Source organism: Papio anubis, chromosome 7 (assembly GCF_008728515.1).
Source record: "Papio anubis isolate 15944 chromosome 7, Panubis1.0, whole genome shotgun sequence".
NCBI classification, from domain to species: Eukaryota; Metazoa; Chordata; class Mammalia; order Primates; family Cercopithecidae; genus Papio; species Papio anubis.
This window is the reverse complement of record NC_044982.1, coordinates 13,233,584-13,256,975: the sequence shown is the minus strand read 5'-3', so window position 1 is coordinate 13,256,975 and position 23,392 is coordinate 13,233,584. Positions and strand designations below refer to the sequence as shown.

The 23,392-nt window shown below is 40.0% G+C and overlaps 1 protein-coding gene across 5 annotated transcripts in view; it reads right to left on the bottom strand.

Moving 5' to 3' along the window:
* The window catches only part of BTBD7 (BTB domain containing 7), a 105,936-nt gene extending 82,887 nt beyond the window's left edge, over positions 1-23,049 (bottom strand). Inside the window, exons 1-2 of one of the 5 annotated variants that reach the window (XM_017961489.3) lie at positions 22,780-22,892; positions 21,245-21,371 (exon numbers count right to left, since the gene is read on the bottom strand). The gene's annotated coding sequence lies outside the window, so the exon portion shown is untranslated. Of the gene's footprint in view, positions 1-21,244; positions 21,721-22,263; positions 22,421-22,779 lie in introns of those variants that run through there. The other 4 variants (XM_017961491.3, XM_009212159.2, XM_009212158.4 and 1 more) reach the window with 4 other exon arrangements.
* Positions 23,050-23,392: the final 343 nt, after the last annotated feature.

Sequence of the window (23,392 nt, the reverse complement as noted above, 5' to 3'; positions counted from 1 at the left end):
AGTGATCCGCCCGTCTCGGCCTCCCAAAGTGCTGGGATTACAGGCTTGAGCCACCACGCCCGGCCCCAAATTGTTTTTTCTTTGTTTGAATTAGGATCCAGATAAGGTCTATGCATTGTGACTGGATGACTATGTCTCTTCCATCTCCGTATACGGGTTCCTCCTCCTTTACAATTTTTTGTTGTCTGAAGAAATCAGGTTAGCTGGTAGTTTTCTATAGTTTGGATTTTGCCAAATGCATTACCATGATGTAGTTTAATAACGTTCTTCTGACTCCTGTATTTACAGTAAAATGATAGATATATCTAGAGCTGTGATCAGATTCAGGATCATTTTTGTATTAAAACACTTGCGGGGGGGGGGGGGGGGGGGGGGGGGCAGGCGCGGTGGCTCACGCCTGTAATTCTAGCATTTTGGGAGGCCGAGGTGGGTGGATCACCTGAGCTCAGGAGTTTGAGACCAGCCTGGGCAATATGGTGAAACCTCATCTCTACCAAAATACAAAAAATTGGCTGGGCGTGGTGGCATGCACCTGTAGTCCCAAGTACTTAGGGGCTGAGGCACAAGAATCACTTGACCCTGGAGGCGGAGGTTGCAGTGAGTCGAGAGCACCACTGCACTCCAGCCTGGGCAACAGAGTGACTCTGTTTCCAAAAACAAACAAACAAAGCAAAAAACCTTTTTTGTTTTTGCCAACACTGCTTCACAGGTGGCAGGTAGTACGTACTTCCAACAGTTAAGTTCAAAAGTCTATTGAATTCCCTTTCTTTGATATTAACAGTTATCAATGATCACCAACTAGAGCAATTCATTAAGGGGGTTGAAAAATGATCACATGACAGTCTATCATTCTTTCTTTATTCACTAGCTGGAATAGTTCTATAAAAAAACTCATCAATTATTCAGTTGTCCTGATGCAGTCTGTATAGAAAGCACAGAATAAATGAGTAACTTTTTACTTTTATTTACCAATTTTCATAACTATTAGTAATAGCTTCCTAGCATCCTTAAAGACAATCAGTGAGTTTTAAAAAGTTTTGAATTCATAGACTTACATCTATGTGACAGGTTTAAATCCTTTGTAGTTATCCTTATTGAAGTTCAAACTGTCCCATCTTTGAAGAGTAGAGCCTTATTTGAATTGGTTCCTGAGACCTTATGACATAATCCTAACCTCCGCCTCTGAAAGCTTCCTTACGTTTCTGGTATTACGACTTATTCCAGGCATATCTTGTATTTTTCTTGCCTTTGATTTGGAACCAGTCATTTCCTTAAAGAAGCCCTAATTCCTTTTAGTGGGAAATGGTATTCAGAAACCACAATCTCAGTAATAGGGATGCTCAATACCTTTTCAGTACACAGATCTAAGACATTATATACACACACATCTATATAAACATGTACATAGATATATAAATGTACATTATCATTAGTTTACACTGTTGCTTCCAATTCAAATTCAGTTTTGTAGGGTTTTTACTCAATTTCACTGATCTTATTTCTCCTTTCTCACATGTGAAAACCCTCTATTCTCAATGCAGCCTACATAATAGTTTATCACAAAATACTCACACAACCTGAGAATAAAAATATTAACACTATCATCACCAATATGATACATGAAAATCTTTTTATTTTTAATTTAATTTTTTTAACATTTTTTTTTACCTTTAGGATATATTCAACTTGGAATATTCTACAAATTACTGTGTATATAAGTCACTTGGAATTGTTTACTCTATGTGATTATATAACCAACTGGAAATCCACTTTATAAGATTTATTTTGATTTTTAGTCATTGCATTTTTAACTTTGTTATATAATTACTTAAAATATTTAAGTGGGTATAAAGTTAAAATTAAAAAAAAGATAAATCCAAAGAATACAAATTGCTGTCCCTGTCTATTCTAGTCCCTGCCTGCCCCATAGGTAACTGTACTTATACTTTATGCAGCATTTTATATTCCCTGTTTTTTGGCTATTATCCATTGGTTCCCTACTATAAGCAATGCTGCAATTAAGTTAGTAACTTCCTTCTCCTGTCTCTCCCCCAGTATTTTAAGTGATATATTTCTATTTACAGTGAATACCTATAGATAACCAGTGAGCTTATACTACATTTCATATATTCTCCCCACATTCTTGATAATTAAACTCTACCTATGAACTATCGAGTGGTTACATACTACACTCTCAGTCTTAGTTCTACCAATAAAATATATATTTAATGCTCATCATCAGCTTAAAGTACCAGTTAAAGAGTGTTAAGAATACAGGTCTACAATTCTTTTTTCAAACAGAAATCTTTGGAGCCACATACATTCAAAAATTCACTTTTTTCCTTTGCTTTCAAAAAGAAATAATATGGTTATAGTAAACACATCTGACAGCAATAATTTAAGCATATCCTTAGAATGACCTTGTATGGCAGATGCACCTGAATGTGTGTTCTGAGCTAGGGAATCCAGGAGTGGCCAACCCAGAGATTCCTTCCTTGTCTATAAGGACATCTGAGCCCCCAATCTGTCCCATGGAACACAAGCCCTACAGGAGACTGAGGCTCCAAGTTTTGGGTTGAATAAAGAGTGCCAGGTGGAGGTTGCTAGGTGGAAGTGCTAGGTGGAAATGCTATATAAACTGCATGCATATGGCAGGCGGTTGTGGTTCTTCTGCCCAGCCCACCGCCACTGGACTGTATGTAAGGCAGTTCTCCTGTCCAGCCCACTGCCACTGGACCCTCTCCTTTGTATGTAAGCCCCCAGTAAAACCCCACATCTCCTTTGCCGGCTCTGGGACTCTTCTTCGGCCTCTTGAACCTAATGCCATGCCCCCTGGAATGACAAAGGTTTGGCACGACATATGGTATACCAAACATTTACTGTATACTACATAACTATCCCCAGTGAGATCTGGCACAGCACCCTAATTTGTTTGAAACATCAAACAAATTAATATTTTGCAGTAAAATATACTATTTAGACTAACTTATGTTAGTTTAGGTTTGGTTTTGCTGGCAGATAAATCTGGTTCATGTCAATGTTTGCCATCAAATTAAGTCCTCCCAAACCCCCTAAAATAGTTTTCAGAACTTTTGGGATTTCAAATTATAAATAAGAGAATGTGGACCTGTGGTTAAAAATAGTCTTTTCCCTTATCCACCCACCGCCAAAAACAGTCAAGTCAGAAAACATTTCTATTCATGTTAAATGAAAATCTTTAAATTGACATTTTCTATAAAATTCCATTCCATTACTGCAAATGAAGATTAGTTAGTTGTTAGGGTTTTTTTTAGGAGAATCTTATTAAGCCATGTGGGTTTTTTTTTTTCTAATATAACCTATTATAATTCAAAATAGCTGTCAGTCCCCTACTGATACTTTTTTCCCCATTAAAAATGCATTTTTAAAAGAATATAAAAGTACATCACATTCCACTAATCTATGCAACAATCTTCCAAATGTAACCAGAAGAATTTTTCAAACTAGAATATGATGGAAAGAATGCAGAGAAATGAGGTGAGTATGGTTCTTAGAATTTTGAGTCTAGTGAAGAGGAAAGTATCTGAATTTTTGACTTATCCTAAAATGACACTACACACACACACACACAGAGTACATATATATACACACATTTATTTTATTTTATTTTTATTTTTATTTGAGACAGGGTCTTGCTCTGTTGTCTAGGCTAGAGTGGTTCACTCATAGCTCATTGCAGCCTCCAACTCCTGGGCTCAAGCAATCCTCCTGCCCCAGTCACCCGAGTAGCTAGGACTATAGGTGTGTGCCAGCATGCCCAGCTAATAAAAAACAACAATTTTTTTTTTCTTTTTGGTAGAGACGGGTCTCACTATGTTGCCCAGGCTGGTCTTGAACTCCTGGCGTCAACTGACCTTCCTGCCTCAGCTTTGCAAAGCACTGGGATTACAAAGCATGAGCCACCTCACCTGGCCGAAACTATATTCTTAGTGTTCTTGTAGTATTTCTAGTTATGAAGTACTTCTTAAATAAAATATCTGCTATAAATGCATAGTAAGCGTGGTCTGAAATCTGTTATCGCTTAGCTGTTTAAATGATTTACAGCTGTTACTCTCCAAAGAGTAACAACCCAGGAATAGTCACTAGGGAAGTCTTCTAGATAATCATTCTTAAACGGGGTAGGAAAAGCCAAACCAGTGAAGAAATCATTAAAAGAGATACTGAATTATTAGAAAAAATTTTTAAATGTGGATATGACTATCTTCTTATTTATGAAAACTAAATTTATATTAAATCCTAAATTTAAAAACTATTATGCATTCATATAAATTCAAATTTAAAATCTGGCCAGGTGACAGTTCATAAAAAACTATTTTCATTTCATAATATATCAAGGTTGCAAAAATATGGCCACATACAAAATTTTACTTTACCTTTAAGAAATTCCTACACAGAACTGTGTTGTATAAATATGTAATAATTTACTTAACCAAATCCATACTGAGGGTCACATCCAATTTTTCAATATTATAAACAGCACTGCAATTCTTTTACATGTATCTTTGCCCACTCTGCCCAGTCTAAATTATGTCTTTAGAATAAATTTCAAGAAGATTCTTGGGTTAAAGGATATACATGTTTCTATTTTGAAGACATATTGTCAGAAAAGTTGCAATTTACATTCCTATCAGCTCTGCATGAGAGTGTCCAAAATGCTGGACATTATTCATCTTTGCAATCTGATGGAGGAAAAATTATGCCATTGCTAATCTCTTAAAAATTATTAAACTGATATTCATTAGTCCCCATGTTGCTTTATATTCTTTGCCCATTTTTCTATTTGGCTGTTCTTTTTACTAATTTGCAACACTTACTATATTAATGTTAAAATAATAAATGGAAAATATTCACATAGGCCTTTTAAAACTATGATAGCTTTTGTCATAAATGTTTAAATTTTTCATATAGACAACTCTGTCTTTTCCTTTGTAACTTCTGAGTTTCCTGCTTCTTACTGCAAATATTTTTACATCAGAAAACAAATTTATATATAAATATATAAGTAGTTAGGACAATATTCGAGAAAGTTCTTTCAATTTGTGTTGTAATCTCCAAATTAGAGTATGTGGGTAAATACTCTTCTATTAAGGAGGAAGTTAACATTAAATTAAGAGTTTACAACACAGTTATTGTTTCAAGTCATTTGGTATACCAACATTTTACATTTTATTAAGTCCTAAGTATTAAGCTAACTAAATTACCTGCTGTTGCTTGGAAGTGAGATGGATAAATTTTCCAGATAACTGTAGGATACTTTTGTTAGCCACTGAGGTGTACATTGTTAGGCTTGACTTTTTACTGAATTTCCTGAGAACGTTTTGCTTAATTGACACTATTCTTTCTCCATTATTTGTAGATATGTCTGTTCAGCCATCAGTGGTTCTGACATCTAGAACATTTTCATCACCCCCTAAAAGAAGTTCCATTAGCAGTCATTCACCTCAATTCCCCAGTCCTAGGCAACTACTAATTTAATTTCTATCTCTATTGATTTATTTTGGACATTTTATATAAATGGGATCATATAATAACGTGGGCTTTTGTAATTGTCTTCTTTCACTTTAGCATAATGTTTTCAAGGTTCATCCATATTGTAGCATGTATCAGTACTACTTTATTCCTCTTTATTTGCTGTATAATATTCCATTATATGGATATACCACATTTTATTTGATTTATTCATTCATTCATCTACCCATTGATAGACATTTGGGTTGCTTCCACTTTTTGGTTATTATGAATAATGCTGTTACAAATATTTGTGTACAAGCTGTGTAGACATGTACTTCCATTCCTCTTAAGTATATGCCTAGAAGTAAAATGTATTTTTTTTTTTTTGAGATAGAGTTTTGCTGTTGTTGCCCAGGCTGGAGTGCAACGGTGTGGTCTCAGCTCACTGCACCTCTGCCTCCCGGGATCAAGCAATTCTCCTGCCTCACCCTCCCGAGGAGCTAGGATTACAGGCATATGCCACCACGCCCAGCTAATATTTTTGTATTTTTAGTAGAGACGGGGTTTCATCATGTTGGCCAGGCTAGTCTTGAACTCATGACTTCAGGTGATCCACCTGCCTTGGCCTCCCAAAGTGCTAGGATTACAGGTGTAAGCCACCATGCCCAGTCTTTTTTTTTTTTTTTTTTTAAATAGAGACAGTCTCACTCTGTCACTCAGGCTGAAGTGTGATGGCACGATCATAGCTTGCTGTAGCTTCAAACTCCTGGGCTCAAGTGATCCTCCCGAGTAATTGGGACTACAGTATGCACCACTGTGCCCAGCTAATTTATTTTTATTTTTTCTGTTGAGACAGGGGTCTTGGTGTGTTATCCAGGTTGGTCTTGAACTCTTGGCCTCAACTGATCCTCCCACTTTGGCCTCTCAGAGTTTAAGGATTACAGCTGTGAGCCACCATACTGGGCCTAACATGTATTTTTAATTATTGTTCCCATTTTCCACTCCCCACTATAAGGTAAACTATATAAGGTCAGGGTTTTTGTTTTATTCACTGTTGTATCTCCAGTGCCTAGAACTGTGTCTGGCAAATATAGTAGGTGCTCAACAAATTTTGCTGAATGTATGAATGAAATAGCAAAAATGTTTGCTTGCTCTGACACAGTAATTGAGCAGAGATGGAGGGACAGTTCATATTCAAGATGGTAAAGAGATCATAATATTGCTGTGGCAAACTGAGAAAATGCTCATGTAACATAGACAACTGTAATTTGATCCTTAGTATTAGATTAAATCTGGTGCAAAGTAAGCAAAGTGGGTCAGGGAAAAAAATGCGAGATGAGGCAGGACATGTAGGCAGGCGCCAAGTCATGCATATTCCTGCGAAAAGGCTAAGAGTCCTGTAGTTAAGAAATCTGTTTAACTTTGTTTAATTCAGCCTTTCCGAACTTAATCACAGAAACCTTCATAAGAAAGAGTGCAGTGGTATGACCTCGACTCATTGCAACCTCTGCCTCTTGGAGTCAACGGATTACCCTGCCTCAGCCTCCCGAGTGGCTGAGATTACAGGCACGTGCCACCACACCCAACTAATTTTTTACTTTTAGTAGAGATGGGGCTTCACTATGTTGGCCAGGCTGGTCTTGAACTCCTGAACTTAAGTGATCTGCCTGCCTCAGCCTCCCAAAAGTGCTGGGATTATAAGCATGAGCCACTGCGCCCGGCCAGAATACACTTTCGATCATATTATAGTAGTCAACCTTTGCACTGAGCTAATGTTGATACTTTTTTTTTTTTTCCTCAGAGAAATGGGGTTTGGTATGTTGCCCAGGCTGGAGTGCAGTGGCTAATCATAGGTGCAATTATTGTGCACTACAGCTTTGAACTCCTGGGCTTATAAACACATCCTCCTGCCTCAGCCTCCCAAGTAGCTGGAACTAGAGGCACACACTACCACACCCAGCTAATCTTGATACATTATGAAAGAAAACAGGTGAAGAAAAAAAGAACATAATATAAAGTGATAATTGATTTTTTACTTATTTAAATTTTGAACTCAGAAACAGCAAAAGGTACTATGCCAAAAAGACAACATAGCAGGCCTAGGACTGCTATCCTTAGAAAGGCCTGCATGCAAAGATGGCCCTGGCAGGTCTCTGGGAAACTGGGATTTTGGGAGCGTTCCCGTAATTCCCTGACTATTTAATAAGGGTGATTTACTATGCCTAAACTGTGCTAACAATATGGTTTATGCTGAATATCCGCTTTCCTTCTGGGAGCTTAGAATTTGGTACAAGCTAGATAGAGGGTGCCTATGTGATTATACCCCAATAAACATCCTGGGCACTGAGTCTCTAATAAGCTTCCTTGGAAGACAACATTTCACAAGTATTGTCACAAGTCGATGCATCCTGTGTGGTTTCACTGGGATAAGACTCTCGAAGCTTGTGCCTGGTTTCCTCTAGACATTGCCCCATGGGCATTTTCACTTTGTATTTTTTTTTTTTGCTGTAGTAACGCTTAGCTCAGTCATACTATATGTTGAGTCCTGTGCTTCCTCCTCACCAAACCTGGGGGTGATCTTGCGGATCCCAGTGCAGGCACAAAATGGGATACGATAAAATGTCTTTCTCTACTGTCCTCCCAAAATAAAATTATATGTTTTGGGATAAATATTCAGCTGGTAATCAAGAGTAAAGCTATTTTTAAAAATCTGCAAGGAAATTACCCTAAAAATCAGAATAGCAGTAACCTTTAAGAGGAAGAAGAAGGTGGTTATGATTGGGAAGAGGCATGAGGGGGGCTTCTGGAAAACTTACAGTGCTCTATTTCATGGCCAGAGTGATGTCAGCTTTAAAATAGTTTTTTTTTTTAAGTTAAATTTATTTAATGTACTTGGTATGTGTATTACTTCACAATAAAATGTTTTGTTGGAGCTACTACAAATTTGAAAGTTTCAGCTGAACCCTTGAAACAAAATCCAGTTCCTAAAAAGGATCTAGAAGAATGAATGAAAAGCTAAGTATTGAATCATACGAAATGCGGATGATTTGGGGGCTGGAAAAGAAAGAGAACTGAGCAAAGTATAAAAGCACAAATCAGACTGGGTAGTGACCAGGATAGCCTGTATGTAAGAAGTGGCACTTGAATGAGGTTTACATCAAACAGAGAAATCATCCCTCTCCTATATGCTACCAGAAAGTTTGGGATACACTTCAATTTCCATTCTCACTCTGTAAGAGCAATGAATTAAGATTTCCATGTCCTCAAACAGATTAAGTTATTGGAGTACTGGGACTGTGTCTTATTTCAGTAACTATATAGTCCAAAGACCTTAAAGAGGGCCTGGCTCATAATGAACCCTTAATAAATGAGGTGCAAGCTAGGTGCGGTGGCTCACGCCTGTAAACCCAGCACTTCAGGAGGCCAAGGCGGGCGGTTTGCTTGAGCCCAGGAGTTTGAGATCAGCCTGGGCAACGGGCTGTTACAAAAAACAGAAAAATTAGCCAAGTGTGGCAGTGTCTGCCTGCAGTCTCAGCTACTCCGGAGGCTGAGATGAGAGGGATCACTTGAGTTCAGGCATTTGAGGTTACAGTGAGCAGTGAGCCATGACTGCACCACTGCACTACAGCCTGGACAACAGAATGAGACACTGTCTCTAACAACAACAACCAAAACCAAAAAACAACAGACAAAATATGCTCTGGTCCTTGCAAGATGTTAGAGTTTAACCATGGAGAAATGTAGGCAAGGAGATTTCAATACAGAGAACAGCTTAACAATTAATAGGTATCACAACAGCCAAGATGTGGAAACAACCTAAATATCCATCGACAGATGAATGGATAAAGAAAATGTGGTATATACATAAATGGAATACTATTTGGCTTCAGAGAAGGAGGAAATATGGTGACAACATGGATGAACCTTGAAGACATTATGCTAAGTAAAAGAAGCCAGTCACAGAAAGACAAATACTACATAATTCCACTTATATGAGGTCTTTATCTAGGCCTGGTCATTACCCAGAATGATTAGTGAGTATCTAAAATAATCAAATTCATGGAATCGAAGAGTGAAATGGTGGTTGTCAGGGACTGGGGGGAAATGCAGACTTATTAATCAATGGGCATACAGTTTCAGTTAAGCAAAATGGATAAGCTCTAGAGATCTACTGCACAACACTGTACCTATAATCAACAATAATGTGTTGTATACTTAAAAATTCGTTGAAAGGGTAGATCTCATATTGTGTTCTTACCAAAAAAATTAAATAAGAATGAATAGGACAACTTATATGTGAGACAACACTAAGTACTAGGAAATGAGATAAGAAAGGAAGACTTGAGAGTTGATTAGATTACAGAGAAGAAGAAAGAAAGGGGCAAAGATGATGTCATTGTCCAACTAGGTAGAGCTGATAAAGAAAATAAAAATGGAACAGCCAGAAAGATAGAGGAAAACTAGAAAAATGTGGTCTCAATAGAATTCAAGAGAGGAAACTGAACTAGAAGAGAACAGATGTTTTACAATTCTTTTTTAGAAGTATGGCTGCAAAAAGGTTCAGAGAAGTGAGGCAGTAGCAGAGAGGCATGTGGAAGTCTGAAAAGGTAAGTGTGAGAGGGAGGGGAAGATATTAAAACAAATGAGTAAGTGGATAGAATGATGTAGGAAAGCTGCAGTTTTCAACTGGGGTGACTGTTCTCTCCTTCCACCCTCCCTAACCCCCACACTTGACAACGTCTAAAGACAGTTGAAATGTCACAACTGGAGAGGGGAAAGGGAAAGGGCACTATTTGCCTCTAACAGGTAGAAGCCAAGGATGCTGCTAAACATCTCACAAGGCACAGGGACAGTCCTCCACAACAAAGAATTACCTCGCCCCAAATGTCAAGAGTCCCAAGGTTGAGAAGCCCTGTAATACAGTATAAGGAATACAGAAAAGAAAGATTAATCAAAGAAGTCAGCCTTCGGCAAGAACATTCAGAGAGGAGGAAGACTTTTTTGGTTCTCTCTCTACTGATAGAGAATTACAGCAGAATTACAGCTAGAAGTAGCTTTCAGATTTTCAATTTGAAAAGTCTATTGAAGTATAATGACATTCCAACTTCTCCAACAAACACATGAACACAATGTGCGTGCCTTACATCATTATCCACCATGTGACTACTGGATACAGACAAACTACTTTTTTTTTTGAGGTAACAGTCAAGGTTTAAAATACGGGATACTTTAAAAAACCTCTACACACAGAGAAATTACATCTCTGTAATTTGTTAGAAGGTTAACCAGTATAAATGATCAGAGTCCATCTACTAGTATAATTTTATTTTATAAAATTTCCTACATACCCTTTAGAAACTAATTACAAATGATCCCTATTTTAACAGTTCACAGAGGGATAATATCAGAGAGAGGCCTACAAAGCACTAGATTTTACAGTTGCAAAGTGATACTGTTATGCAGTATAGGGCAAAAAGAAATTAAGAGAGGTTATAAAAAAATGAGCTTGTACCCATGATTAACTTGATCATAAAAATTTTACTTTGTATAATAAGTAGGCATAAAAACATTACTTCATTTACTGACACACACACTACGTGAAAGGTACTGAGAAGAATTTAATCAAAACACTCTCTCTCAAATAAGAATTTTCATTCATTTAAATATTTTCTGAGCACCTAGTATGTGCTAAGCACATGGGGATATAACAATGAAAAAGACAGGCATAATTTCTCCTCCAAAGGTGCTTCTTTTAAGGGGGCGGTGGCTCACGCCTATAATCCCAGCACTTTCAGGGGCCTAGGCGGGCGGATCGCTTGAGGTCAAGAGTTCAAGACCAGCCTGGCCAACATGGTGAAACCCCGTCTCTATTAAAAATACAAAAATTAGCTGGGCGTGGTGGTGTGTGCCTGTATTACCAGCTACTTGGGAGGCTGAGGCAGAATCGCTTGAACCTTGAACCCGGGAGGTGGAAGTTGCAGTGAGCCTAGATTGCGCCATGGCACTCCAGCCTGGGCTACAAAGCATGGCACTCCAGCCTGGGCTACAAAGCAAGACTCCGTCGCAAACAAACAAGCAAACAAACATCCCAAAGGTGCTTATAGTGGGGCAAACTGTTAAATAGCCAATTACAATGTAAGGGAAGCATAAATCAGTGGAGATACAGACTTCTGGAGCAAAATGCCTGAGTTTGGATCTGACTCTGCCATTTCTAAACTGTATGATCTTGGGCAAGTTTTTAAAAATCTTCATTGTGTCTGGTAATAAAACTGTTTATCTTATACGATTCTGGAGAAAGTGACATTTGGGATGATATCCAAGACTGACAATAAAAAGTGTGAGCTTTCCTCAGAAGGAGAGGGAGGAATGCCAAAATAATGCTCGAAACAGCAGCGGGAACTAACCATGAGAAGGCCCACAGAGAGAACAAAACTGGGTTCATGAAGGAAATAAAGGTATTTCTATATAGAGTGCAGCAGACAGTGGCAAGATACGAGCCACAGAATCCGAAAAGGAGTTTGGACTTAAGAGAGTTGTTTGTTGTTTTTAAAAAACGTATGCTATTGCTTATTTATTTTTATTTTTTAGATACAGGGTCTCATTTTGTCAACCAGGCTTGAGTGCAGTAGGGTGATCACTACTCACCGTAACCTCAAATTTCTGGGCTCAAGTGATCCTTCCACCTCAGCCTCTCGAATAGCTAAGAACTACAGGTACATGCCACTATACCTGGCTAATTTTTAAACTTTTTTGTTTTTTTTTTGTAGAGATGTGATCTCGCTATGTTGCCCAGACTGGTCTTGAACTCCAGGACTCAAGTGATCCTTTTGCCTTGGCCTCCAAAGGGTTGGGGTTACAAGGGTGAGCCACTAAAACCCAGCCTGCTTATTTATTTAAAAACATACACTATATGCTTAAACATATACTATTACTATTGCTTGATTTAAATGATTTTTTTAAATTCAAGAATTAGTAAGCCCACAGACATAAAGAACACATACAAAATACAAAAGAGAGATCTTGGTTTAAATAACCAAAAGTTGAAATCCAAAGAGCATTTACTTAATTTTCAAAGTGGATAGAGAAATATAAAGTGAGTAATTTTACAGATGTGGAACTAAAGCACAGAGAAGTTAACTGGGCCTTAGTAAAGTAAAAAGCTAACAACTAGACATCAAAACAAAAAGGTTTTTCTTCATGGACAAATACATCCTTTCAGGATCATCCAATACATGGTATCACGTATTTTTAAAGGTATACTCTATCCCTTTTGTCTTCATTTTAAAAATAACTACAAGGCTGGGTGATGTGGCTCATGCCCATAATTCCAGTGCTTTGGGAAGCCAAGATGGGAGGAATTGTTTGACGCCAGGAGTTCAAGACCAACCTGGGCAACATAGCAGGACCCCGTCTCTAGAAAAAAAAGTTTAAAAATTAGCTGAGCATGATGGCGTGTGCCTGCAGCCCTAGCTACTCAGGTGGCTGAGGTAGGACAATCTCTTGAGCTGAGGAGTTTGAGGCTGTGGTGAGCTATAATAGGGCCACTGCACTCCAGCCTGGGCACAGAATAAGTACCCTGTCTCTTAAAACACAAACACTGCAAAGCTGGGTGTGGTAATCTCAGCTACTCAGAAGGCTTGAGGATCGCTTGAGCCCAGGAGTTTGGAACCAGCCTGGGCAACACAGCAAGAACATGAATTGAAAAAAAAAATTTTTTTTAACCCTACAAATTAGTATGTTAAAGTTTAATTTATTTGACCAAAGTCAATGAATGATGAAATATATAGAGTTTGTAAATTGTAACTCTTCTTCCCCATCCTTCCTCCCTTATCAGACATTACTGGTGAAGCACGTGACAGAACTATGACTCTGCAATTGAGGCTATGAGACTTCTCTGTCATATGCTATCACTAACATTCACTACAACCTCATCTAGTTCTGTCACAAAGCTTTCTGCTTACAAGAAAATTCTCATGTCTGGTCTTAAGCAAGCAAAAAATATTTTAGGCAAGTCTGAAGACAAGAATAATTAGGTCTCATGAAGCATATTATAGAATTTTTCTCTATAGAATAATTCACAAATGAATCCCAGATGAAATAGACCTAAATGTAATATTGCTCCTTCCATAAGGGACTATAGCCAGAAGATGGACATAGTTTTTATCTAAATGAAAATGTCTAGGTAATAACAAAGGGCAAGCAAAAAACAATGTCTGATCTCACTGGTTTTTCCATTTTTACTTTAAAGACAACAACACACCTCATGTTTATTCAAAAAATGGCTTACAACTAGCAGAGCAGAAACTCTTTGAAAAAATGCTTATAAAAGCACTCTTTCATGTTACTATTTCATCTTAACAACTCACTTGCTGAATACCTATTATTCATCGTGTGACACTATTAGACATTGTGCTACATCCTGTACACTTTGGTTCAAACCATACAGTCATGTAGAGGAGTCAGGCATACAAGCAATTATAATACAGGGCAATAAAGGATAGAAGAGAAGTGTAAAGTTCCAAAAGAACATACGACTACTGTGCAAAGTTCCAAAAGAACGTATGACTATTGGTAAAGGTACCATAACTCGATCTTGTAAAATAAAGAGGACTGTATCAATCAAGAGATTTTGGGCCAGGTGCAGTGGTTCACATCTGTAATCCCAACGCTTTGGGAGACTGAGGTGGGAGGATCACTTGAGACCAGGAGTTCAAGACGCCTGGGCAACATAAGGAGACCCAGCCTCTACAAATAATTTTTTTTTAAAGTAGCCAGGTGTGGTGGCTACTTCTCAGAAGCCTGAAGCAGGAGGATTGCTGAACCCAAGAGGTCAAGGTTGTAGTGAGCTGTGATTCTATCACTGCACTCCAGCCTGGGCGACAGAGCAAGACCCTGCCTCAAAAAAAAAAAAAAAAAAAAAAAAAGAAGAGAATCAAGAGATTTTTGATGGCAAAATAACTCCAAAGAATTGTCTGAAACATTAAGAAAATTATCTGTCATAAGAAGTCCTGTGGTGGGGATGGCTCCAGGCCCAATAAAATATGTGGCTAAATGATGTTACCAAGGAACCAGATTCCTTCTACCTCTCTGCTCTGCCATCTTCAGGAAGTGCTTCATCCCTTGTGATCCCAAGACAGCTGTCAGTAGCAATAGGGGCCTTATGTTCTCTTGTTCACATACAAGAGGGGAAAGAATCTTCTCCCCCAGAAATAGAATGTCTACTTCCCTTCAAATCTGATTGGTACAAATAACAGTTTACAGGGAAGTGCCATGAGTTGACTGGTTTGAACGAATGGAAATCTACCACTGGAGGTGGTGACAAATCAGCTTCTCCAAGTCTGCTGCATGCATGAACAAAAACAGATTTCTGTTAGGAAAGAAGAGGAAAGTAGACATTAGATGGTCAGCTAACAGAATAGGCAAAGAATAAGAACTCCAAACAATGGGATAAACACACATAAGACAGAGGCACAGGGAACAAGAAACAGCATGGCTGGAGTGACAGGAAACCTAAGGTTGAACACAGTCTATAAACTCTTGAGAGTTTGTACCCCATTGACAAGATAAGTTAACAAAGGTATTTTACGTAGAGAAGCAATAAGTTCCTATATATATATATATTTTTTTTTGAGACGGAGTCTAGCTCTGTCGCCTAGGATGAAGTGCAGTGGCGCAATCTTAGTTCACTGCAACCTCCGCCTCCTGGGGACAAGTGATTCTCCTGCCTCAGCCTCCCGAGTAGCTGGGATTACAGGCACCCACCACCACGCCTGGCTAATTTTTGTACCTTTAGGAGAGACAGGGTTTCGCCATGTTGGCCAGACTGGTTTTGAACTCCTGACCTCAGGTGATCTGCCCACCTCGGCCTCCCAAAGTGCTGGGATTACAGGTGTGAGCCACTGCATCTGACCTGTTTTTTTAAGAACATAATTGTCATAGTAATATAGAGAATAGCCAGAGATGGAGAGGTACAGTGAGAGAACAAGTTGCAGAGACTTAGCTGGCAGGCTGTTTAGTAAGTAGTCCAGACTAATAAGGGAGTGGCAATAGAGAGGAAAAAAATGGAGTAAAAAAATACATACAAGGTAGAAAAGCTGCAAGATTTCCATACCTATTTTAACAGATGAGAAAATTAATCTTCAGATAGGTTAAGTGACTCGCTTTAAGATCATAAAACTATAAACATCAGTCAGAATCTAAATGGAGGTTTGATTCCCAGTCCAGTGTTCTATTATATCACAACTATACCTAAAAACCCCAACGATGCTCTAAAAGGGAACTATTTTGAATCCTGTAAACTTAAAGAATGTTCTGTGTATTGGATTAAAGTGTTTCCTATCTATTCCAAGTGTCCCTATCTATTTCAATCTTAACATAATGTTCACATGTCACACAATGACATGGATTTAATTTCAATTTATAAAACTAAGTATATTATGTTTCTAAAGTTACTATATTATTTGAAATAGTAAGGGTATCTGAAAGACTCAATTTGTGATGTCAAATTTACAAACTGTCCAAAATTTTAAAATAAAAAAAAAAAAACCACCACAGCGTGGTGGTTCTTAAATCTTGACCTTGTTCTGCAAATAAGTGCTGAATGTCCGAATGTCATTATAAATCTGGAATCAGCAGACACTTGAAAACTTTAATTGAAAGTATGCCTCAGCTGGGCATGGTGGCTCACACCTATAATCCTAGCACTTTGGGAGGCCAAGGCTGGAGGACTGCTGGAGTCTTGGAGTTCAAGACCAGCCTGGACAGCACAGTGAAACCCCATCTCTACAAGAAGTACAAGTTAGCCAGGCATAGTGGCACATGCCCGTAGTCCCAGCTGCTCAGGAGGCTGAGGTGGAAAGATTGCTTGAGCCCAGGTAGTTGAGGTTGTGGTGAGCCATGATTGCACCACTGCAGCTTAGGTGACAGAGCAAGACCCTGTCTAAAACAAAGAAAATATGAAATAAATAAAGCCTCTTTCTGAAACTTTGGATTCTGATAACTAACTTCCACTAGTATTCACCTAAAAAGAAAACTGGGCCAGGCATGTTGGCTCACACCTATAATCCCAGCAATTTGGGAGGCTGAGGCAGGTGGACAACCTTAGGTAAGGAGCTTGAGATAAGCCTGGCCAATGGGCCGAAACCCTGTTTCTACTAAAAATACAATAATTAGCCAGGTGTGGTGGCACGTACCTATAGTCCCAGCTACTTGGGAAGCTGAGGCAGGAGAGAATCGCTGGAACCCGGGAGGCAGCAGTCGCAGTGAGCCGGGATCACGCCATTGCACTCCAGCCTGGGCGACAGAGCGAGACTCCGTCTCAAGAAAAAAGAAAAAAAAGTCAAAAGAAAAACTGTTATCTCACTTTAATAATGATACTGTACCTGTTTTAGAAAAAGTCACTTGCCTAATTCTTCTAGAGTGGTGAACTTTGATTTTGCTTTATTACCATTGTACCAGGACCGGGTTAACAGGAAAATGGTTTTAAATAAAGCCTAGGCAACACTACAAGACCCTGTCTCTCACAACAAAAATGAGCAAGGCATGGTGGCACTTGCCTGTAATCCCAGCTACTCGGGAGGCTGAGGCAGGAGGCTCGCTGGAGCCCAGAAGGCCAAGGCAGCACTGAGTTATGACCGCACTCAGCCTGGTGTCAAAGTGAGACTCTGTCTCAAGAAAATTAAAAAGTGATAAAATAAAAAATAAACATTATTTCCATTAAAAATTATATAATAAACAATATGTTTTTTACTTTACAGGGTTAAACCTTAGTCTTCTGCTTCTTGATTCAATTAACAACTTCAATGAATACCCATGTGCCAGGCACTGTGCTAGATGCTAGAAATGCAAATGTGAGCCTAGTTGTACTATAGTTATTCAGACATACATTTGCATAATTATTTGAGTAATGTCAGTTTTCCCCACTAAATAAGTATAGTATTATTTTTATTCAACCAAAACAGGTCTGTAAATGTACAAAGATGATGCCTAAAACATCAACTTCATAATATATTATTCTGTCAATGACACCAGGATTCTTTCACTCACCAGGCTAGAAATTCTTTCTTTTCAGCACCCACAAATGATTTTTCTTAAAACACACCTGTTAAAACACTCAACAAACCAGGAATATAAGGAAACTACCTGAACATAATAAAGGTTTTATATAAAAAACTCATGTTAGTATCATACTCAACAGGAAAGACTGAAAATGTTTCCTCTAACATCAGGAACAAGCCAAGGATGCCTGCTTTTACCACTTCCAGTCAACACAGTACCGGAAGTCCCAGCTGAGATTAGGCAAGGAAAAAAATAAAAGGCATCCAAATTGGAAAGCAAGAAGTAAATTAACTGTTTGCAAATGACACGCTCCTATATGTAGAAAACTCCACAAAAAAGATTCCATACACACAAGAAAACTATTAGAATAAATTCTGTAAAGTTGTACGATACAAAATTAACACACAAAAATGAGTTGCATTCTTAAACATTAACAATGAATAATCCAAAAGAGAAATTAAGACAAGAATCCTATCTAAAATCACATCAAAAAGAATAAAATACTTAGGAATAAACCTAGCGAAGGAGACAAAAGACTTTTACACTGAAAACTAAAAAAACACTGCTGAAATAAAGACACAAAAAAATGGAAAGATATTCCATGTTCGTGGACTGGAAGACAGTATTTACATGTCAACATTACCCAAAGCAATCTACAGATTCAATACAATTCCTAACAAAATACTAATAGCCTATTTTTTGCAGAAATAGAAAAACCCATTCTAAAATTCATATGGCATCTCAAGGAATCCCAAACTACCAAAACAATCTTGAAAAGAACAAAGTGAAGTCTCACACTTCTTGATTTCAAAAGTTACTATAAAGCTACAGTAATTAAAATAGAGTGGCATTGGCATGAAAACAAACTTATGGACCAATGGAATAGAATACAGAGCCCAGAAATAAACCCTCAAACTTGTGGTCAAATAATTTTCAACAAAGGTGCCAAGATCATTTAATGGGAAACGGACAGTTTTCTCAACAAATGGTAATGCAAAAACCCACACATATGGTAATAGACATCCACACAAAGACTTAAATTAAGAGACAGAACTATAAAATTCTTAAAAAAAAAAAAAAAAATTGCTGGGCACAGTAGCTCATGCCTGTAATCCAGCACCTTGGGTTGAGGCGGGAGGACCACCTGAGTCCAAAAGTTTGAGACCAGCCTGAGCAACACAGTGAGACCCCATCTCCTCAGAAAATTAAAAAAACTTAGCCAGACGTGGACGTATAAGCCTGTAGTCCCAGCTATTCAGGAAGCTGAGATGGGAGGGCTGTTTGAGCCCAGAATTCACAGCTACTGTAAGCCATAATCACACTAGTGCACTTCAGCCTGAGTGACAGAGCCAGAATCTACCTATCTTTAAAAAAGAAAGAAAACATAGGGGAAAAGCTTCCTGACAGTGGATTTGATAATGATTTATTGATTATGACACCAAAAGCATAAGCAACAAAAGAAAATCTAGGTAAGCTGGATTTCATCAAAATTAAAAACTTTGTGTGCATCAAAGGACACTATCAACAGGGTGAAAAGGCAGCCTACAGAATGGGAGAAAACATTTGCAAATCATGTCTGATAAGGGATTGATATTCAGCATACATAAGTAACTTCCACAACTCAACAACAACAACAAAAACCTAATTAGAAAGCAGGGAAATAATGTGAATAGATATTTTTCTTAAAAAAATACAAAAGATTAATAAGCACATGAAAAGATGCTTAATATCACCAATCATTTTTAAAAAATGCAAACCAAAAACACAATGAAATACCACTTCACACTCATTAGGATGAATATGAGGAAAACAAACAAACAAACGGCAAATAACAAGAATTGGTGAGGATATAGAGAAACTGGAACCCTTGTGCACTGCTAGTGGGAATGTAAAATTTTCTGGCTATAAAATTCATAAAAGAAATGAAAGCAGAGACTCGGATATTTTTACATCCATGTTGACAGCAGCATTTTTCACAACAGTTAAAATGTGGATGCAACTTAAGTGCCCATCGATGGATGAACAAACAAAATGTAAAAATGGAGTATTATTCAGCCTTAAAAAGAAAGCAAATTATGACACATGCTACAATATGGATGGACCTTGATGACATTATACTAAGTGAAATAAGCCAGATATAGAAGGACAAATGCTGTATAATTTCACTTATATGTGGTACTTACAGTTGTCAAAATAAAAGAGACAGTAGAATTGTGGTTGCCAGGGTCTGGGAGTAAGGGAAAATGGAGAGTTTCAGTTGAGAAACATGTAGTCATGAGCCTAAGAAAACTCCAAATGAAAGAATTCTACAGATGGATGGTGGTGATGGCTACACAACAATGTAAATGTACTTATGCCACAGAACTATACACTTAAAAATGGTTAAGATGGTAAATTTTATGTGTATTTTACCACAACTAAGCACACAGATTTCTGCTATCCATATCCCTCCTACTGACTTTATCCCGGTCTAAGATATCTTCATACTCGGGTTACTATAGCAGCTACTGTCTTCCTTGGTTCATTCCATTCTCTCCTCACTCTAACTTAACCTGTAGATCATTAACAGATTTACCTTCCTGGTTTACTACATTAATCCCTGGCTTCCAAACTTTCAAAGGCTCTCTATACCTTGCACAACAGGATAAAAGTAGAAATCTCAATTTAGCACTCAAACTCTTCTACAGACAAATAGCTTTCCAATCGCCTGAAGTTTCCTAAGGAAAACATTCTCCTCAGGAAATTCAGTTGTCAGCTCAACCTGGTCTTCCTCTATTTCCCTCCCCCTAAACTAATCTTCACTTTACACTCTCGCTTTTTCCTCACAAAGTAATTGCTACAATCTCTCGGTAAATCTAAATTTTCATAGGCCAGCTCAAGTCCCAACTGTCCCACGTTCTTTGGATTCCTGGGGTCTCACTCATCTCTCTCTATCCTGTATACCAACAGCATTCTTTGCATTAGCAGAACTCACTAGATTGTCTTCGAGACTCATGTTGGTACACCTAATCTTTCCAACAAGAACGTGAGGGAAAAATCTATATATCAATGGCAAAAACTGCAGTTACTTTTGCACCAACCTAATATTATGTTTCTTTCCCTTCTTCCACATCATTCATCTAATGCAAAACAAAAAGCAGACCTTCAACAGTCACGTATGTAATTTTGGATGTGTGAGCTTCAGTGACTAGAACCTGAAATCAGAATAACTTTGGCATTACTGCACTTCCAAAGGTTTACCTGTGACACAATAAATAAAAATGTTGTGACTCAACAAGATGATACATGGAAACTAGGTAGTGTAATCTAGAAATCAACACAGCTGTTTTAAATCCTAAAATTAGAGTCTGATACAAAAACCTTGTTTAAATGCTGGTGTTGGGACACAAAACATAGTAATCAGGTTTTGTGGGACAGAATATTGACCTATGAGTTTTACTGAATTCATGCAAGAATGAGCCATGCTAAAACTGGGTGAAAACGTAGTCACGAGCCTAAGAAAACTCCAAATAAAATACCACTCCGTTTTTATTAAGTTCAGGTTAGGGGAAAAAAAATCTTTTTTCATCAGTTACTTGAAGTAGCTGTCAGAATGAGACAGAAGCTCTTATTTTCGCTTTCAACTTTATTACACCAAAACCTATGGACAGGGGTGGGTAGTGAATGGTGAAGAATGCAATCAATGAAGAGTAAGCACCTCAGGAGTGTAGTAAAAACGAGCTCTCTAAATGGGGTGCAGAAGCCCACATCTTAGTTTTGGTCTAATCCATCGCCAGCTGTAGGATCCACAAGTCACTCGCCTCTCTGGGTCTGGTTTTCCGGCTCTAAAACAATATTCACACCTTTAGATCTCTAAAAGTTTTTCTGACTCCAAAATTCCATGACAAGTCTAATAACAGTTCCTATTAACAACGTATGATACTTACAAAGCAATTTCAAGTCTTTCTTCCACATTTCAGGAAGAAAGCAATTCATTTCAGCAATCTAAAGGAAACAGACGCTGTTCCGGGACAAAAGATTGTTAGTTGACCAGGCCGGGAGCAGTGGCTCACACCTGTAATCCCAGTACTTTGGGAGGACGAGGCCGGCGGATCACCAGAGGTCAGGAGCTCGAGACCAGTCCGGCCAACATAGTGAAACCACGTCTCTACTAAAAATACAAAAACTAGCCGGGAGTGGTGGCGGGCGCCCGTAATCCCAGCTACTTGGGAGGCTGAGACAGGAGAATCGCTTGAATCTGGGAGGCGGAGGTTGCAGTGAGCCGAGATAGCACCACTGTTCTCCTCTCCCCCCCTCCCCCCAAAAAAGGTTGTTAGTTGAAAAAGCTAAGTAATTCTGTAAAAATGTCTACTTTCTCGTTACAGTAAGATGTTTTCGCAGAGGAAACAGTGCTCTGGTAAAGATAACCAAGACTACTTCTGTAAATTAGGCCTACTCCAGAGTACTTATTATCTGTGTTGGTATGTGAAGACGTGCTATTGTAGTTCAAAGGAGAAACAACACTCCTCAGAGTTTCTCCAAAAACGGTGAGAAAGTTCTCACCCTCGGGGTAAAGCTAGCAAACACTGTGCAAATAAGGTAATGAAATATGCACACTTTTTGCCATTCAAGTAGTCCAACAAGCACAGCCTCTTCTTCTTTATCAAACACTCGGTATTGTCTCCCTCCCAACCTGTCAAAGCTCAATCCCAGGTTTATTCCGCAACAGTAACTTACCCGGACAATCTAACTTCCCCTGGGAGTAGCAGTCCACAGGCCTGCTCCCTTCCCAGTCCCCGCCGGCCACTCTCACGCCCACCCCTGGCGGTCGCAACCCCGCACCCGGGTAAACACGCGCCCCCGTCTCGGGAGCGGTTTCTCCGCGTCCTGGGAGCTGCGGGTCCCGCCCCTCGGCGCCCAGAGCCCAGAGCGGGCCGGGCGACCGTCGCGGCTCCCTCGGGTCGCTCTCCCCGCCCCAAGCGCCACACCTCGCGCCCCTGCCCCCGGGACGGCGGCGCGCTCCAGCCCGCCCCTCGGAGCGCACAGAGACCGGCCAGTCCGGCGCCGCGGCGCCTCAGCCCCAGACGAACGACTCGCCCCTCCCCGCCCGGCGCCCCAGCGCCTCCCGCGGCGGCTCGGCCCCAGCCCCCGCACCCCCACGCCTAGGAACAGCCCCTTCCTCGCCCGGACGCCCCTCGCCACTCCGGACACAGCCTCGGCTCCACAGCCTCAGAGACACCGAGGGACACTCACCCCGGAGGCTCCTCCCGCCGCTGCTGCTGCCGCTGGGACCGCTGCAGTCGCCCCCGCCGCCGCCGCCACCAGCACCGCCGTCCGCACCGGCGCCAGCACCCCCAGCCATCCTCCTCCCACCGCCGCCGCCGCCCTCTCCTCTCCTGTCAGTGGCTCAGGCTCCGGGACTGCTCCAGGTTCTCCTCGCCGCCATTTTGACTCCTAGAGGGAGCAGGAGGGGCTCGGCTCGGCGCGGCCCTGGGGCGCCTGCGCGGCGCTGCGGAGTCAGCCTGAGCCCCCGCCCTCCCCTGCCGTCGGCGCGCTCAGGGTCACGTGACCCGACGTCGCCGCGCGCGTCGGGCCGCGTGGGGGGCGGTGCGTTCGCTGGAGCCGTGGGAGCCGAGTGCGCGCGCATTATTCTTGGTAGTGGGTTGGGAGCGGGGTATCGGGTCGGTGGGAGTTTGCAGCTTGTGGCAACATCCTGTTTAGTCCAGCGAATTGCGACACATTATTAAATGTATCAGAATAGAATTATGAGGACTGTGTCACTACTACGACACCGGATGGCCATTTCCACCAGTTCATGTTTCCGTTCGGCGGCCGGCATCCCTCGGGTGGTCGCATGCAATGAGTG